This window comes from Rutidosis leptorrhynchoides, unplaced genomic scaffold (genome assembly GCF_046630445.1).
Source record: "Rutidosis leptorrhynchoides isolate AG116_Rl617_1_P2 unplaced genomic scaffold, CSIRO_AGI_Rlap_v1 contig221, whole genome shotgun sequence".
Lineage (NCBI taxonomy): Eukaryota > Viridiplantae > Streptophyta > Magnoliopsida > Asterales > Asteraceae > Rutidosis > Rutidosis leptorrhynchoides.
In genome coordinates this window covers 65,646-85,554 of record NW_027266470.1, presented here as the reverse complement: position 1 = coordinate 85,554, position 19,909 = coordinate 65,646, and the positions used below count along the sequence as shown (strand labels likewise).

The following is a 19,909-nucleotide window of genomic DNA, read 5'->3' as shown; positions in this document are numbered from 1 at the left end:
AAAAAAAACAAAAATGTTAGTGATGATAGTTTTGGAAGAAAATTTTTTAGTAGCCCTAGCCTTCTTGCATGTTGAGAAAGCTAAAAGCCTAAGGCACACCAAGACCTATCCTGGGCTTTTAGCCTTCATAAGGCCAATTTTCCCCTAATAGGATTTGCAAAATTTTTCCCTAACACTCAAATATTGGCCCAAGAGACTTTCATTATCCAAAGTCCCTTCCCAAGGCCACTCCCAAACGCAGCCTAACAATCCTTAAATGCTGTCGACCCATTGAGCAAAAGCATCGTCCAGGCTCACGCTAACCTGAAACCTGGTTCAGTGTTGGTTAACCAAGGTGACTTTATATATGCAAGGTCACTCAGCCTGCTAAGAAAAATTGCGATGACAACGTTTGCGTTTTCTTAGGGGATGTGGATAATGCCTGTATAAACCGAAGCCCGAGTGGGTATTTACTGAATCTGCCTCGACAAGAGAGCTCGATGTACGACCAATGATGACATGCGAAACCGCGAGCGGAAACAGCATCGGAGCATTCAACTGGTTCCCGAAGCACTGGACATCCGTGAGCCGAGACAACCTGCTCATCATTGGGGACAACAAAGGAGCTGCCGCGAGGTTTTTCGAGGATTGGTTCACCTCAACAGTCGACGGGAAATCTCACAGTGGATCTAGCGAGTTCATTTCCATAGCATTAGAATTTGTCAAATATATCGAAACAGTAATGCCTTTATCAACCGTCTTAAGCGTTGAAATGGATTTTCAGCAAGTGCCCAACTAAGGACTTCGCTACAACGACGATCATGAGTTTGTACTATGCTACTAATTGATCCTAATGGTAAGGGCATAGTGCCTTTTTCCCCTTGTGAGATTAGGTGCGGACAGCACGTTGTTCTTAGAGTCAGCGAAATCGATTGGAGCAACCGGAGGTACACCCTGTAGTAAAACAAGCAGCCAGATCTCCTAGGTGAGGAAAAACGACGGCTCGTTGTTTGTGGGAGCGTTTTGTCAATCCAACATCGGATGTGTCCTCCAATGTGCTCGACGCATACAAATCGCTCCTCATACAATGGCAACGATATGCCCTGCATGGGACAGGGACCTGGGTATTGACTTGATAAAGTCGGGCAATCGCCATTCACGTGTTGGTCCCGAACTGATAAAAGGCTTGTGCTCTTCTATCACATGTACCCGGACGAGATACTGAGCACCAAGATCATAGGACAGAAACACAGTTGCTCAATTCTGCCGAGGAAGAACTAATGGGGAAGATAGATTATTGACATGTATATCTAAATTTCTCGGACATCGAAGTAGAGTTAGAAGGAAATCAGATGGTGAAAACATGCCCCGCATCCCTCGGTGCAGGTTTTGTCGCTGGGACCACCGATGGCCCTGGCCAATTCAGCTTCCAGCAAGAGGATACCCAGGTTTGTGACTTCCTCTTTTCTACATGTCACTGACGACATTGACTGTCTCAAATCTCATAATGAAGTTTGATTCCACTTCACCAGAATGTCCTATTCCAATGATGACAGATCAACACCTTTTGGAAGCTTGGGAGGGATTTTCTGAAAGAACCAAGCAAGTATGAGGAAGAGTGCCAGCAGCCAAAGACGATGTAACTTACCACAGGCGAAATGTTCCTTCCTTATGCTTGGGCGATAGGACTCTCTAACCAAATTTGCGAACATACTATCCATACGCATCCATCTATTTATAGAGTGGTTTATCTAAATTGCCATTAGATAAGACCTACTGAAAGAGCCTCCGAACTTAACGAGCTCAATCAAAAAATTAAAACCATCACCTTTTCTGAAGGAAACATGTTAACAGGGATCATATCTCTTTGGAAACACGCTTAAAAAGGACAGATACAAGTTTGTCTGTTATGATGACATTACCTTTGCCTTTATGACAATAATATAGACATGATCCAATGCCTAAGCGCTACTCTTTCTACTGCAATGCAACTAGCTATTCTTCCAAATTCAAATGCTGAGATTAAGACAACTGATCATTCTTTCTGTACCAAGAGGTTCATTCCTGTCTAATTCCATCAGAGGATCTTAATTTCTTGTCGTAGCAATGGTCTCCTTACAAAGAGTTTATTGTTTCATCCAGAACGGTTATAGCTCAATGTCTCTGCAACTCTATACCTATTAGGATCAGATTCTCAAGATCCAATATAAAGATTGTAGAGGAAATTCCATAAGTAACTTGGCAACTGACCAACCTAACACTATCTTATGGCTCAAGCTGGATGACAGTCCCTATAATTCATGATGTCAGCCAATACAAGCAGTTCTGTTCTTTATGTGTCTATTAACTAAAATCAATATATAAATACTTTTCCACATCTGAGTGAGATAGACTTTCTTTCGCTCCAATGACATGATATTATAACCATACAATCGTACGGACTAGTGAACACATATATGTCGGTATGCAGAAACTTTCGCACAATTAGATTCAAGAACTGAAGTACAGCCTTTAGGTATACATTCCAGAGTTGATTAAAGATGTCCCGACAAAAATTGCGAGACTCAAAGAGATTTAACTGTATCATACTGTTTATATGGAAACCTTGAGCACCTTACAACAGCCTGTGCCATAGAAGCAACTTAAACATCCAGGCTAAGTTTTCCAAAGCTTTTTGAATTCACAGAATTCACAGTGACAACTGGCCTGCGACCAAGGGAGGCAGTAAAGGAAGCGTTAATACTGAATGAAGGATCCCCAGGTTGTAGTCACAGGACTTATGAATGCTTATTGACAGTATGTGGCAACCTCTGAAGAATATGCCCAACAACGATACGAGGTACTTTCTTATGCAGGACTATAGAAGCAAATCATTATCAAACCTAGAACAAAATACAACACTCACATTTGCTTTTCTTTACCATCGACTAGGATAAATAGGAGGAAAAACATGGTTGAATTCCATTCTTCTGATTGGTCCAAATAGGATATTTCGTTGATATCACGAAAGATCATTTTTCCTTCAAAAATTTTGCATCATTGAGATCGCTATGGGATCATTATCTAGTATTATCTAGTATTTGTCAAGCTGAATAGATTAAGGTTGGGGCCAAGAAGCACATCTACCCAGAATAAGGTTGAGATTAAATCTGAGTCACATATGAACAGATTGAGATTGAGGTTGATGAGTTATGTTTGGCAGGCTGCTTCTCTGCTGTATAGTCCTCACATGCTATCGGCCTATATCCAAGAATTTAAGAATTTAGCTAAAGCAATAGCAACGAGAGAATCACTTCCTCTAGGAAGTCCATCATCACCCAACCTATATAATGTACAGATCGGCCTCTTGCCTTCTCCTTTGGGCGACTCTCCTCTTGGACTTAATTTTCGTGACATGAAAGAAGATAGCACCCTACCAAAAAGCTGAGCATTAAAAAATGGAGAAAGAGTGAGCACCAAATTTTGGTGCGTTAAACCCAAGATAAGACTTGCTAATAGAAGGCACGTTTACGGTTGTGGAAAGGCTAGTGGGCGGACGGTGGATCCCGAATATGATGACAATGACTTTTGCCTGTATTTCAAGAGGCATTCGGGCTTCAATGGATTGTATGGTTCAGCAACCATCGAATGAGGAGTTCCATAGGAGGTCAAGCCCGGGATTTACTGCCCGAGGCACTATGATTCCTATAAGATGACAATATTCTCGCCCGTTGACTACTTCACTGGCGCATCCAACGCATTTATGGTGTCATAAAAGTGCTGGCCATCAATATGTAATTAAAATTGCAGGAATTATCAGGAGGTCCTGATGGAAACTTCAAGCTTCAAGGAATTCATATCCACAAAAATATTGCCGTTCACGCATGTTCACGGTTCTCGGCACAAAATTCCACTTAGAGAGAGAGCTCTCTGCAACAAGCATAAGCCTCCAGAAGCAATGATGCTAAACAACACACTCAAAGCAAGAGCCCGTTCCCTTGCGGTCGTCTCCTTGATGACTTGCTCAACTGTAACAGCAAAAGATGAGAAATTATCGCCTTCATAAAGATCTCACATTAGCACAAGTGATCAGTTATAAGTTGCAAAAGCATACACTATGTGCTTTATCATCTATAGAAAAATAGTTTGAGCAATATGACAAAGCTGAATATAGCTCCATATCAGTACATGAATATAACGAGCATCCAAACATAGACGACCACTAACGGCCACCAAGTATGATAATGTCTCAATCGAAATACTGTTCTGTCAAATCCAGATAATCTCATTCTAAATTTTTTATGACAGATGACATCAGCTTTGCCCCTTCAAAAGATTAGTAACACAGGTGATTCAGAGCATGACACAACTTGAACAAAGGTTAATTTTTGTGCACCCAGAATGCAACGTAACTTGAACAAGGGACGACAGTTGTCTCTCGATCTTGATAATGTCGATAACTACTTCTTGCCAAAGTTGGTTTTTCTGCTGGAATTTGTAAATACTGACCTGAATCTGCGTCATCGTGTATCCATTTGCCGATGGTAAAGCTGAACCGAACCAAGTGTTGGTGAAAATGCCGTAAAGAACCAAAACCTTTTTGTTCTCAGTGTACCAATACGAATGGGGGGTGCATTTGATTAGTAAAACAAAGCAAAAAGAGGAAGTTGTCCAAGGAAGACAAAAGACATTAATCAGTGGGGATTTTGAAGCTTTGTTTGTCATACCTTGAGACCAATAAGAATGAAGATGACACAAGCCGTTCTTCGACCCAAAGGACGCAAAACAAACAGCATGTTATCAACACACACACAGATATATATATATATATAAGATTATAATACATTTTTAATTCTTATTCTAAGTTAATTCTAGTACCCACGGATGATGTCCTAATATTTTCAGCTAATATAGGTTAACATTTTAAACATATATTTGTTCTTACAAGCATTACCAAGAAAAATGGCTTAGTAGTCTCTCCCATCAAAATATCATTTTTCCAAACAAAAGTCAGATTTTTAGGACGTTATTTTTCACAAAAAACCATTATTCCAATAGAAAGTCAATTTTATTTGCAGAAAATTTTTCTAATGAAATCAAAGACAAGACCCAATTATAAAGATTTTTAGGAAATCTCAATTACATCCTAGATTCTTCCCAACCATCAATATATTATGTAAATCTTTACACCAAAGCTTTCAAAAAAATATCCCCCACCTTAGACATTAGTTCACACTAATATTGTTAAACAAATTAAAGCTCATGTTCGAGAGGTATTTTGCCCCCACTTAGCAGACGTCATCGCCTTCAAAATCATAGAAATAAATGCCTTAGAAATAGGCTATGGAGATATCCTCAAACAAATAAAAAATAACAAAGAACAAATCATTCAATTCATCTTAAAACATTGGAACCAAACTCAGCAAAATTACTTTACTATAAAAAAAAATATTAGCTATTGTTTTAACAATATCCAAATTTCAAGGTGACCCCTTAAATAATTTTTTTTTTGTTTCACATCGATTGCAAATCAACAAAAGAGGTGTTATATTAAATATTGCTTCAAAACAAATTAGCCATATCCATCTTTGATTTTGATATTAAATTTATCAGGGGATCCTCAAATTTTTTACCTAAATTTCTAATAAGAGAATTTTTGCAGGAAAAATAACGCCTACACAGTTGTCCAAAAAAGACAACCGAAAACTCAAAATCAGAATCCCAACCACCAACAATCACCATTACAACAAATACCAACACCTCATCAATTACAAATATGGCTAGACCTTACCAAAGCCTAATAAACACTATTACCACAATCACTTTCGCCTAATCTCACCCCGTTTCAATCTCCATTACTTTCACAGGCTAAACAAAAAACCCTCTCATCACAATCACAGAAGCCCTAAAACAAGATCACAAACCAGAAATTATAATCACTTTCTACTCCGATCAAAACTTGGGTAGACATAGCCCAATAAAATCTATCAAACCAAATTGAAATCACACTTAACCCATCACCATTAACTTTTCACAATTCAAAAGAATCACAATCATCAAAAGAATATCCAATGAAGTAATCATAAAATCGCTATCATCCTCTATCACAAATCTTACTACCTCAATAGTAGTATCACAATTATCATCATCATAGTTCTCAACAAAATCATAATTTATTATCAAAAGTCAACATCAAGTTATCATGGAAGTGGAGAATGGATTTTATCATGAAAACCCAAAAGTTTTTGCAAAAAGTATTTTCGCAGAAAATTGGTACTACAAACCACTTAATTTATCAAAATCCCAAGCTTATTATGAGCAAATCCTAGTCAAAACCAAACTAGTCACATTCACACATCTTGCATCACCTGAAAATATAAATAATATTACCCATTCTATAGTCATAGTCTTCCAAGTTATCTCATCCGACATGTGGAAATCAATCCCTCACATTTAATTACGATTTGAAACTAGATTAACTACAAAATTATCATAATTTCCCATTTTCATTTATTAGGATTACCAACAAACATGGTGGAATGCCTTTTTCTGCCAAAATGAAAACAATTACCATACTTGACTTTTCTATCTTAGAATAGATTTCAATATTGAACAATTACCTTTTTGGTTTCAATAATAGTGGAATCATTTTGGTCTTGTTATTGAAATTTTTTCCTCCATAATTTAAAAACAACATAAAAGTTTTCTATACCCATTCCAAATCAATCGATCATTAATCAAAATTTCTAATCTCATACACTTCCTCATAACTTCAGAGTTTCCTGGTTAAAACTAAATGGTTAGACAATTTTAAATATATTGATAACCTTTCCGAACAAAATCAGTTATAAACTAGTTGAATTGGTGAAACCCCCCAAACACTCAATCACTTATAGATCACAAAATTACACAATTTCTTCAACTAAAATCACTTCCAAGCCCCCTTGGCAACAATCTAATCACTAGCAGAATATTCTTGTTGCATTACAAAAAATCATGTCAAAAATAAAATCAATAGGTTCCTTTAATGAATCCCATCTTAGTGGCAATAACAGTGAATATAATTGCTATGGAGTGCCAAAACTTGGCACGGGGGACACTTAAATGCTAAATGTTAGGAAATGTATACTTAAGTCCCAAGATTGGAGCAAAATGGATAAGTTAAGTGTGAACAACAAGAAAATTTGGCCAAAATGCTAATGTGGCATTTTCCGGCGAGATAAATGCAAAACGACAACGCTACGTGCCTAAATAAGCCGAAACGACATTGTTTTGCATACTAACGTAGCTAGATAAGCAAAAAACAATGTCATTTTGAATCTTCTTTGTTGACTTAGCTCTTCGGCGAGCCACGTAGGTGAATTATATTAATAAAAAATTGCCACGTAAGATTTCTGATCAAGGTCGCCAAATTTCGCACTCAAGTGTCCCAATTTAAAAAAAAAAAATTGGCACCGAAGTGTACCTTTCATAACTTTTGGTACTTAAGTATTCCTCTATACTAAGTTTTGGCACTTCTGCTGTTCTTTTGTTGGTATTAATCTATCAAATGAGGATAAGGATGATGTCGAGTATAGGAAACTACATCGCCAAGAAGGAAAAGAGCCAAAAATGAACAAAAGAAAAGTAAATCACGTGTTGTTGCAATATGGGGAAAAATCTTAGTATTCAGCCTAGACTAAGAAATCTTCAGAAGGAGCCAAGAACTTTTATAAAAAAAAAGTTACTATTCACTTCAAACAAAAGTGCCCAAATCTCTCTATAAAAGGAGCAGAAGAGGAAGGAACAAGACACCTCCAGCATTCAAACCTTCAAGCCTCCTAGCATCCAAACTCTCTTACTCTCAAAAGGGCCTAAACTCTCTTCAATCATAGCCTCCTTTCACTTTGATCATTTCACCTGAAATCACTTTGTAATCACTTAAAATACCATGTAATCACTTTCAAGTCACTAGAAATCACCCCAAATCACTTCTAGTCACTTCTTGGAAGTATCAAATCACTTGTAGTCACTAAACAATCATTTTTTTTTTGGTGAAGTAAGTAGTTAATATAATGGGGAAGGTCAAACCGTACAACCAAACGGCTCCAAAAACTTACACGTAGAATGAACATGCTCATTTTGAGTGTAAGGGAGTCGAGGAAAAAAACCAAAAGGCAAGAACCAAAAGGAGAGCCAAGAGCCAAACACCAAACACTAGGCAAAACGACCTAGCAACCAACGAGACACCTAGCCAAGCGATCTAGAATCAGTGGAAGAGAAAATAATAGGATCCAATTCTCACGAGCGCTGCATTCGCCTGTTTCTAGTGGAGTCCTCTACATTCTTGTAGGTAATAGACTTATCCTTCATGACCTTGATGAGATGATTCTTCATGGCTAGAACAGAAATCGGCTCTCCCCTAAACAGAATATTGTTCCTATTCTTCCAAATAATGTGGCAGAGTGCACCAAAGGAATAACAAGCCAGGCATTTTAAAACTCCCTTCTTGAAAGGATGGTACTGGCCCAGTTGAGGGTCTCCTCCCAAGTTCTATTGTTCCAGGGAAGATTGCACCAAGAAGCCCAAAAAAAGCAATACTCGAAGTAATGTGACAACCAAAAAAGAGATGCTCGATAGAGTCACGCACCTCGTTGCAAAAGGGGTAGGTCGTGGCATCAATTCTGCCATGAGATATAAGTAAAGCTTGAGTAGGCAGCCTTTGCTTGGTAATGATCCACAGGTTTAGTTGGTATCGAGGTAGGGAGGCATTACTCCAGATGAGTCGATGCCAATTGACTCTCTCCTTCTTTTCGCCTTATGGTCTCCCAAGCTGAAGCCACCAAAAACATGCCCGATGACTCCTCCCTCCAACAAAACCGATCCTGCATGTCAGTCAAGGTGGGAAGAGGCGAACCCCAAGACTCAATCTTTGATATGATAGCCTATCCATCCTCAGAGAAGAGGTTAGCAACCAAAGCCTGCCTAGGGAGGCCTGAGCTATATATGAGGGAATCAGTGTATAATAAATTCAACGGACCCCTTGGATGCCAATTATCGAATGAGAGCAATGCTGTTAAGCCATCACCTATTCTCCAGTGGAAACGGAGCCGACATTCAGTCCTGAGTTGTAGTAATTTCTTCCAAGCCCAAGAGCAATAGGATGGCTGCTTCACAACCTAGAAGTTCCTGTTTTTTAAGAAGGTCAAATAGACCCACTTATACCAAAGCGATTCATTGTCTGAAAACAAGTTCTAGATATGCTTGAGCATAGTTGCCTTATTGCACTCTCGCAATCTCTAGATACCAAGCCCCCCTTCCACTTTAGGTAGGCAAACATCCTCCTAAGAAACTTTGGCACCTCCTTTGCCCAAAGTAGGTCATTTCCAAAGGAACTGTCTAAGGATACGCTTAACCTAGTCGAGAACTGTAGTAGGGATAATATAGACATTTGCCCAAAAGGCTTGAATGGCATGAAAAACTACCCTAATCAACTGAAGACGGCTAGCTAAGGAAAGGAATCGATGAGTCCAAGACTGCACCCGAGCGGTGATGCGCCTAATAAATTTAGCACAATCTGCTTTCCTAAGCCTCTTCGTGGTGATTGGAATCGCAAGGTAGCGCACTGGGAGGGTACCTTCACCAAACCCAAGTTCCAGAAGGATTTGATTCCTTAAGGGTGGCGGGCCTCCCGAAAGGAACATCTCACTTTTCCTTTGATTCGGTATAAGCCACTCCAAGAGGAAAATAGCTAGATACTCTTGTTCAGAAGCTTCACAGATGGTAGGTGACCCTCGCCAAAAAGGAAGACATCATTTGCAAAGAACAAGTATGAGAGGCAAGTAAGTTTGCATCTCCAAAAGAATCTGAAGTTTGGCTGATGCGAGCTCCTCCTAATAATCCCTAAGAGCACCTCCATGACCGGCGTGAATAAGTAGGGAGAGATGGGATTCCTTGCTGCAACCCTCGCCCACTAGGAAAAAATGCATGTAGCTCTCCATTCAACGCAATGGAGAATCGAGGAGTCCACACACAAATCATAATAAGGTGAACCAACCAATCAGGGAACCTAAAGGCATGGAGCACGTTCTCAAGGAACCTCTAGTCCACGGTGTCATACGCCTTCCTGAAGTCAACTTTAATAGCACACTTCAGAGAGCAGGGTTCGACATGAAAGCTAGAATAGAGTTCCTGCACCAAAAGAATGTTGTCATTGATTTGCTGCCCTTTAACGAAGGTGCTTTGAGTTGGGCTGACAAGATGCCTAAGCACGACAACAACTCTATTAGCCAACACCTTGGTGATAATCTTGTACACCGTGTTACAACAAGCAATAGGCTTGAAGTCGTCAACCGTAGTCGCATTATGGACCTTAGGAACCAATACCAAGATGGTATTGTTCACTTCTTTAAGGAGTCTCCTCAAGCTGAAGAAATCTCTAATGGCATCTGTAACCAGCTAACCCACCGTGTCCCAATTCTCCTCGAAGAACTCTACCTTGAAACCATCTGGTCCCGATGCCTTCCCCCTAGCCAAGGAAAAAAGAGTGTCCCGTATCTCAAGCTCAGAGACGGACCTAGCAAGAAACGTAATGTGGTCCCCATTAAGCTATGAATGGATAACCTCCTGAATCTCTGAAACCGAGGGAGTATCCGGCTCTAGTCAAGGCAAGAGGAGCTCTTAGAAATAATCCACAAAATGCTACTGGACCAGTTGAGGTTCAGTAATTTGGCTACCTGAAGTCCACTACTGAGAAGATTCTATTCCTCAAATGTCACCTATTAACAAATTGGTGAAAGAATTTCGTGTTTTGATCACCTTCCTTAAGCCATTTGATTTTGGCTTTCTGTCTAAAAATGACTCCTCCTAAGACTGGAGCTTTAGGAAGGACCTGTGCTGATCCCTCTCCAAGTCCGCAAGCACCTCGTTGGTGGGATCAAGGGAGAGGTTGACTTGGGTCTACTTCAAGGCTTCCCTCCCTTTAGAAGTCCTAACGAATATATTGGCAAACGAATTCCTATTCAGCTGATTGAGTCGCCCTTTTCAAAGCCTTCAGCTTAGAAACCAACCTAAACATAGGCACACTTGAAGACAGAGCCACCTAAATTTGCTTTACAATTAGATCAAAGTCTGGGTGTTGCATCCAAAAGTCGAAGAACTTAAATGGTTTCCTCCGTAAAACCGGGTTCGTTACTTTCACCACCATAGGTGAGTGATTAGAAACCCCAGGCGCTAGGAAAGAAGCCTCCGAGTAAGAAAAAACCTGACTCTGACACGGATTAATCAAGACCCTATCAATCTTCCTTGCGCGAGGAGCCCAAAGAAGTTGACCAAATGTACCGAAAACCCACATAGCGAAGGTCCTCCAACTCAGCCTGATCAAGACATTGGCTGAATTCATCGAAACACGGCAGCCACAAGTCTGAACTCCCCAACCTGTCCGAGGGATCCTTAATGGCATTAAAGTCTCCCATAATAAGCCAAGGCAGGCTTTGCATAGAAGAACTTCTAGCCATCAGTTCTCCCATAACGGCCGCCGAGAAGAAAATGAATGTTCAGCATAAATAATTGAGACATAACAGACCACTCCAATATCTAACCATCTTAGACACCCATGTATTGCCTGGTCTATAGTAGCAACCTCTTCAAAAGAGATAGAAGTAGGGTTCCAGCCAACCCAGATCCTAGCCCGATTGGAAGGCCCATAATTAGCCCACCAACACCAATTAGCCAACAAACTCCCAGACATGGCATTGAAAAGGTTGAGGGGAACTTTGGTCTCAACAAGCTCGATCATGGACAACCAATTAGTTAAGACTAGATTCCTCACCTCTACCTGCTTAAGTGGGGGCACCAAGCCCTCTAATATTCCAACATCCTATGTACATATTTATAAGAGGAAAAGAAGAGGGTTTACCTTTTTTTAGAGGAGCTACGCCTTGTGGTAAGCGGATGAGGTTGAGCCTCCGAAGGGGGAGGATTTGAAACTAAGGCAGGAAGCCTATCCTGCAATGTGGAAGGAGGAGGATCCGGATCTTGGGAGGGCCTCTTATCCACCATCGCCTTAGGAGATGTACAAGGGGAGAGGATCTTCGTCTTATGGGAAGGAGATGAGGTTGTTTGAGCCCTCACCCCTCTCTCCCATTCTAGGAAGTAAGGGGTCGATAGGCTCTAAAGGAACGACATTCTCATCCCTCGAAGAAGGAGCATCATTAGTAGGCTCAGAAATGGTCAGTTGACCTCTAGGGCTTTTGCGTGTATAAATAGCAGGTAGTCTTCTCAATTGCCACAATCTTTAGTTTCAAAGACCTCACATCATCACTTGGACAAGCAAGACCAATCGAGCTGCCTTCCATCGAAGGGGTGGGTTTCTTCTTCTTGCCCTTGACCTTTTGCCAACTTTGATTAGGATCGGTCGAAGCTATCGAGCCAGGGGCAAAGGGTTGAGATGGGTCCAAAGTAGTTGGGACAGGAGCGGGAGTAGGAGCTTCAACACACTTGTGACCAAAAACCCCACACTTGGGGCATTCCATGGGCCTCCATTCAAACTCAATAGCAATGGCCCTCGAGACCCCATCAACGATCACTTCAACCAAGGAGGGCCTAGGTTGGTTTGCTTGGATCTCCATGCAAACTTGAGCAAATGAGAGCATCCTCTCTCCCTTTATGCATTGACCAACAAATAGAGGCTTGCCAATAGAGCTAGCAATAGCTCCCATCACCTGTGTAGACCAGGTTAGGGGGGAAATTCTTAAGCCTTATCCAAACTAGGACAGTGGATTGCTTGGTTCTCTTTAACTCCATGAGTGATTTCCATTGCTGCAAGATGAGAGGGACCCTAGCAATAGTGAGAGGGCCCTCTTCTAGAATTTTCCTGTGGTATACCAGGTCCGATACATGAAAGTAGTATAAGCCTTGATTGTCGGTTAGCACGTCAACAAGCTTTGGGCCCCAAGTGTCCTTCAACGTTTGCTCCGTAAGCTGGAAAGGAAGTCTTTTTCCTTCGAAATAACCAACGAGAAACTCTTTTCACTTGGGATCCACTGCTTGTAGCACTTTTTCCGACAAATTCACAACCGATTTACCCTCCATAAATACAGGAGGAACATAAGGCAGCTCATACCCTTTTGCTGCCAACCGCGCCACATTAGCCTAAGATTGGGCTTAAGGGGGCTTAGACGAGTTCATAAGTTTGCTAAGGGCTCACTTTCTTGAAGCCCGAGAGTGGTTCCGACCCCTGAATCGGTCATCCTGCGAAGGCCCAGCATTGTGCCCACGCACGGTGCCATCTCCAACCAGAGAAGACCCCTTACAGGCCGGGGCTTTTGGGCCAAATTCCTAGCATCCATCACTACAGGGTTGTGTGAAGGGGAGCTCAGGTCCTTCCCACTAGTATTACCTAGGCGGAGGTTGTTCGAGGAGGACGCCATCTAGTCTAGCAAAACACCGCTACCTACCCAACCTTCTACAGACCAACCAAGGTAAGAAGATCAATACCAGTGCCGATAAGCAGAGAGGAGGGTAGCTACGAGCCCCCACACCCTCCGCAAAGGCCACGTTCAATTCCAGGGTTGGCTCGAGCAGTCGTGACAACTAGGACCTCCAGTGACGATGTGGGGAAACCATAGGCGAATAGAGTAATAGGGAACTCCATGAAGAGGAAAGGAAGGACCGAATCGTTCGGTGAGAAGGAAGGTTGTACCAAGAGGGAGAGAGTCACCAAAAAATGGGCGAGATCGAAGGCTGAAACGCCCGGGCCGAGCAGACCCCAGGAATGATGAATAGTGAAAAAATCGCCCCTCCTAGAAAGACACGATGAACATTATTTCAATCATTTTTTTTTTTTGGTAAAAGGTAAGAAATATATTGAGGAAAAACCAAATGTACAAAAAGATCTCGTCACTAGAAACTTACAATCCAAATGTGGGAACAAAAGGAGTGGAAGGGTGATGAGATGAAAAAATCGCAAAATGCGGCACAAACACTACAACACCTAGACCAAATGAAGCACAACATGGTCAATCGGTTACAAAAGACACCACAGGTGAGGAAGAGTTCACTGTCGGAACGAACTACCTACGGGTCCCTAGTGAAAATAATTGGGTTTAGATCCCAACTTCTCTGCAACCTTCTGTTTTTGAAATTATCTTCGACGTTCTTGAAGGTGATAGCCTTGTCTCGACCACTTTGAAGATGTGGTTCTTCATAGCTGGGGACTGTTAGGGGGTGGGTCTCTAAAGATGATGTTATTCATGTTTTTTCAAATGATATGACAAAACGCACCGATGGAAAAATGGGCAATGCGCTTGTAGAAATCTTTACCCATCAGGTAGCGGCCCAACGGAGGTTCTCCCTCCAAGTTCTATTGCGCCAAGGAAAATTGCATTTGGAAGCCCAAAAGAAAGCAACGCCAGCCGTGACACAGTAATAAAAAAAATAGGTGATCAACAAAGCCGAGCATACTCTTGCAAAACACACAGGCAATACTTTCAATTCCACCATAGGACAGAAGGAGAGCCTAAGTTGGAAGTCTGCGCTTAGCAATGAGCCAAAGATTAAGCTGATAGCGAGGCACTATGGTATTGTCCCGCATGAAGGAGTGCTAATGGCCCGCGATCTCTTCTTCCTGATGGAGTTCCACGCCATTGCCACCGTGAACTGGCTCGAAGAGCTTTGTCGCTAGCAGAAATGATTCGGGTCACCCAACAGGACCGGGAGAGGATGACCCCATGAGAAGAGGTCAGCAACATAGGCCTACCTAGAGAGCCCTGAGCTATAGATAATTAAATATGAGAATAGCAGGTTCAGGGACCCCCTAGGGTGCAAATTATCAAACCAAATAGAGGTTGTTTTGCCATTGCCAATTTTCCAGTAGAAGGCCATCCGGAAATCACTCCTTAGGTTTAACAAGCTCTTTCAGGCCTAGGAGCCATAGGTTGGCTTCCAAGCAACCCAAAAGTTTTTGTTCTTTAAGAAAGTGGAATTGACCCACCTATACCACAGCGCTTCCTTGTCAGAGAATAAGAGCTAAATATGCTTCAGCATGATGGTTTTATTGCAATCTTGTAGCCTCCTTATACCTAATCCTCCTTCAACCTTTGGAATGCAAACTTCATCCCAAGCTATCACGACCCAAATCTCGAGCGTATGCACATCTCACAATGATTGACGAAAGTTTGCAACCTCCCATGAAAGGTTGCCAACCCATTGTTTTATTTTATAGATGGAAACGTAATAATAGCTTTCAAACGACACAGAGATGGGATAGCATATATATGATTATATGTACATTAAACACACATATTTTTACTATGGTGTTTACACACATAAAAGTCTAACATGACAGGGATCTGTTTAAAAAATAAGAGCTTCTAGGCTATCTATGCTCCGAGCTCATCGTCCATGGGAATAGGGTCCTAGGCGATCCCGTTAGACTTCTCGATAACAAAAGCATAAGCTATCACCCAGTGTCCAAGCTAGATGGAAGATCCATCGAATCCTGACAGAAATTAAATTAAGACCTAGCTTTCACTCCCTTCGACTCCCTGTACATCTCCTGAAAATCCTCCATCTAGGGTCCTGAAAAATTTTTAGCCCATAACTGGGTGAGATAACATTTTAGTGAGTTAATCCCCTAAATCTCAAATAGGAGAAAAGTACACTCTACATGCAACCTAATCACGTTTCTTACAATTCTTTTAATACCAGCATGTTCCTGCATATTAGTGTCAATCAAATCATACCTAACAGTATCGAGTCCACACATCATATGAATACCTTAACATGAGTATATGCAAGGACATAAATAACAATGTAAGCATATAGGCCATAGTCAATGCAACAGATAACAGTCTTTTGGCATAACCGGACATTGTCTCGCACCATCGAGCATGGCAACGTCTACACTCTGATGGCATTTCGATTAGGAGCATCGGCCCAACATCCATTGCGACCGGCATCCGTTGACTTAGGGCATTCTCGAAGGAGTATCGTCCGACCCTAAAAGCTCGTGACGGAATCTCATGTCATGTATGTACTCACCCAATATCACAATTCAATGATCAATTACATATTTCATTCACAACATCAATTAAGTAAATTTCCAACAATAACACCTTGAGAACAGTTACAAATAACTACTGACCAGAATTTGCAGAAACTGTCCATTTGCACATTTCTTAGTTTAACATCCGAAATCTTCTCAAACGAGTTTGAAAAATTCTCAAATTTGAAAATGTGATAAAAGACATGTAAACAAACAATTTTCATGGAGACATCAAGGCCCAGATCCCTTTGGAATTGTCTCAGTAATTCACTCAATCCAGCACTAAAACTAGCCCCATTTCCAGCGGTTCTGTTTTTCGAAATCAGCTTAGATCAGAGTTCGAAACAGGTCTGTTTGATTTGAAATTCGAGTATGTTAAATTAGAAGACATAATGAACAACTTTTGTGAAGGCATCATTTGAAAATTCGAACTTTAAATGTTAGTAAAGACCCGTAGAATCCTTACAGGTCTGGATTTCCAATGTAGTTTAATTTTCTGTTTAAAGCTAATGAAGCTAAAATTGTCTTCTTTTTAATTTTTAAAAATCATGAGAAAATTATATGTTATAATTAAAAGTGTCTAAAACATTTCCTCAGAAAAAGTTCACTTCAAAATCACAACACATCTCCGTCTACAAAAATAAAAAATCGCACGCACCTAGAAATCAGTTCTGGAATAGAGTCTCTGTTCTTGGCCAAACTGTCTTCTACGGTTTTGATCTTATTATTTAAACTAAGACTAATCATTTCTATAACCAATCTAACATTTCTAAACTAATATTAGCTATCTTTAATTTCACCTAAACCTTTCTCAACTAATTTCAACCCCTAAACAGAGGTACACAACTCCTATTCCAGTTTTAGGAGAACAACTCATTTATTTAAAACTAAAGACGACTCTTGTTGATTGTTGGGCAGCAACACAGAGACAAGTTTTGGGTCTCTCGGTGATGGGGTTGAGCTGAAACAATAGAGGAGTGTGCTGCGGTACGACTGCAACAGCAACACACGGAATTTCAAAATTTTCGGTAGAGGGAAACAAATGTGGTGTTTGATCGGCTGAGCTGTTCTCTTGCTAGTGATGGGGTTTTATAGTCACTTGAACTCCAAGACCAAGTGTTGACACCTAAATTTTGACGGCCCGTTTAGTCATTAAAAATTAGGGTTTAATTTTATTAAAAAAAATATTAATTACATAGCATATAGATTTAGGTGCATTTTATTTTAATTGGCATTTTATTTATTTGGACCGGTGCGGATGGGTTCAAATTGATCGGACTAAGCCCATAAAGACTACAAGTTAGCCGGAGCCCGTTTTCTGAAATTAAAATTTGAAATGAGGATTTTTGGAATTTAAGAAAATCGGGTTATAATCTCATCTTTAAAAATCAGTAGAAGATATTTGAGAGATAAAGAAAAGGATTTTTCGTGATCGTAGGGGTTATAAGCAATCTTCGTAAGAGATGAAATATTTACAAAAGATTGCATTTTATTTTCCTTATATAAGGAGTGCACGGAAAAAGTTAAAGGGGGGATTTTCTAGGGTTTTCTTTTAGTCGACAAAGAAAGAAAACAAAAAGTGAAAAGTGAAGATAAAAAAAACAGAAGGAAAGTACAATTGGCAGGGGGTGAGGAGACGTTTATTGTTGATCGTCTTCCTCACCTTTGCTGACTGAGTTTGCAACCGAACGCCATCCCGACGGTCGCCGGCGCCGGCTCCTCTCCGCTCGTTCCTCGCGAAGCCGCCGATCTGCTGTGGGAGCTGAAAATCGAAACCAGCGCCCCTCCTCCACCCAGATCTGCTTAGCGCCTCTGCTCGAGTTCGAAGCCGGTCGCCGCACCTCGTCAATCGAGCGACTGATCGTCGCCGTGTCGATCTCCCTCACTGAGCCCCTGCTACTGCCTTGCTACAGTCGCTCCATCGCCCGCAAGCTCATGCTGTAGCTGCTGTCTAGAGGTCGAGATCTACCCACCGCCGTGCTCTGCTTGTTCCTGTTCACCATCGCCGCCCCAATCTCGCGTCGCTGCCACACCAGCGCTGCTGCCACGCCAGATTCGGACGCCCGAGCGCCAGCGCCCCTCGCCGCGCCTCTGTCGCTGCCAGAGCCGGACCCAAGCCAAATCACTGCTCTTTCCGACCCGACACCCTTGCAGTACCCCTATTGACGAAGCCCCTATCGTACTCGATCTTGCCATCGCCCCTACACGCACTCGAGCTCCCTTTCGACCCAGCAACCAAACGACGCCACTGGAGCTCGTACAGCCGTTCTGCCGCCATGCCGGTTGCCGCCCTTTGCCAGAAGCCTCGACGGACAGCCCTCTGCTTCGACGCCTAGCGAGCACTGCACCACCACATCGATTCGTGAAGCACCCCGCCATCCTTTGCTCGAGCTTTTCGCCAGTGCCGTGCCTGCAACTCTTCGACCTGCCGCCAGTTTGCCCTCTCCGAAGCTCCGACCGGCAGTGACCGACTCCCCTTGGAGATCCACAACTGTGCATGGAAAGGAAGAAAAAAAAAACAGAAAAGTAAAAAAAAAATCATATTTAGGTAGTTTTTTTATTATTTTATCTCTATTGTTTTTATATAGTTTATAGTTTTTTTTTTATATATAGTTTTTGTTTTAGTGTAATTATTCATTGATACATGATTGAGATTTCAACATGAAAATGTTCCTCAAGCTAGGGATTGACAGTTCGATTTTCGCGTCCGAAATCCGACTCGCAATCCCTTACAAAAATCGACAATCTAATCTCAAGCCCGAGATTCGATTTGCGATTTAATTTAAAATTGGCCAACCCGATCTCATACACGAGATATGGTTTGTCAATTTTCGGATGTCAATCTCATCTTGTTTGATTTGCTTGTCGTCAAGTTGGTTGAGTCAATCGAATTTTTAAAAGAAAAATCCAAAAAAATATTTGAGTTAGGATTAGATTTGCTTTAGAATATTTCCTGTTTAGGGTTAACATTGCAATCTTATTTCGAATTTTAAGAAAATAAAAAATCTGAATAAGGATTAGGTTTGTTTTTATTATCTTGCATATTTAGGATTGCAATTTTATTTCTTATTTTTAAATAAAAAATCCAAAAAAAAGAGTGCATTCATTTAGGTTGTTAGTTTTTATTTTATTTTATTTGAATTGCATGTTAATTATGTATTAGTTTTAATTTCGAAATTAATGTAAAAGCACAAAAAAAAAATCATCATGCATACGTCATGTAGAATTAAGACATCCTTGGCACGTCATGACATATTAGGATAAAATTGCATATTAAGTTTAGATTGATGTTTGCATCTTAGGTTAGAGCTTGTTAGGTTAAGACAATATCTTAGTTTAAATTAGGATTTAGTCTGACTCAATCCCTAATATAAGCTAGATAGAATTTTAACCTAGATAGTTATGTTTTGCATTTCATAAAAAAATAAAATTTGTCTTAGGATAAATTAGTTGCAATTTCTAGGATAGATTGCATTTTTTTTAGAATAGAAAAATCGTGTGCACGTCATATAGAATTAGGTCCATGAAATGCACTTCATTAAGTGATTATTGTTAGGTATTTCTAATTAGAAATTGTCTGTCTTTAGATTATGTCATTTAATAAATGTCGCGTGACATATAGCTCGCTTATTAAATTGTATGCCGCATGTCATTTTAATTGAAATAATTTCGTACGTTATTGCATTGCATTGCATGCCATTAGAATTAAGTCATTTGGGTTAATTGAAATTGCATCTTTAATTATTACATTTCTTTATAATAGACTGTATGCTTATTTATGTCATATAGTTTAGGAAATATTGTCATGCCATATCATTTCATATTAAAATTAGAAGCATTGCATTGCATTGCATTGCATATGGACTATATTTTCGTTGGAAAAGAAAAAACAAGAATTGAGTAATTGCTTGTTAATTAGAAACCATA

General features: G+C 40.6%; 1 pseudogene; it reads left to right on the top strand.

The window, feature by feature from the left end:
• The first annotated feature begins 252 nt into the window (after positions 1-252).
• LOC139882045 (neutral ceramidase 2-like) lies at positions 253-3,733 on the top strand (annotated as a pseudogene).
• The last annotated feature ends 16,176 nt before the right edge of the window (positions 3,734-19,909 follow it).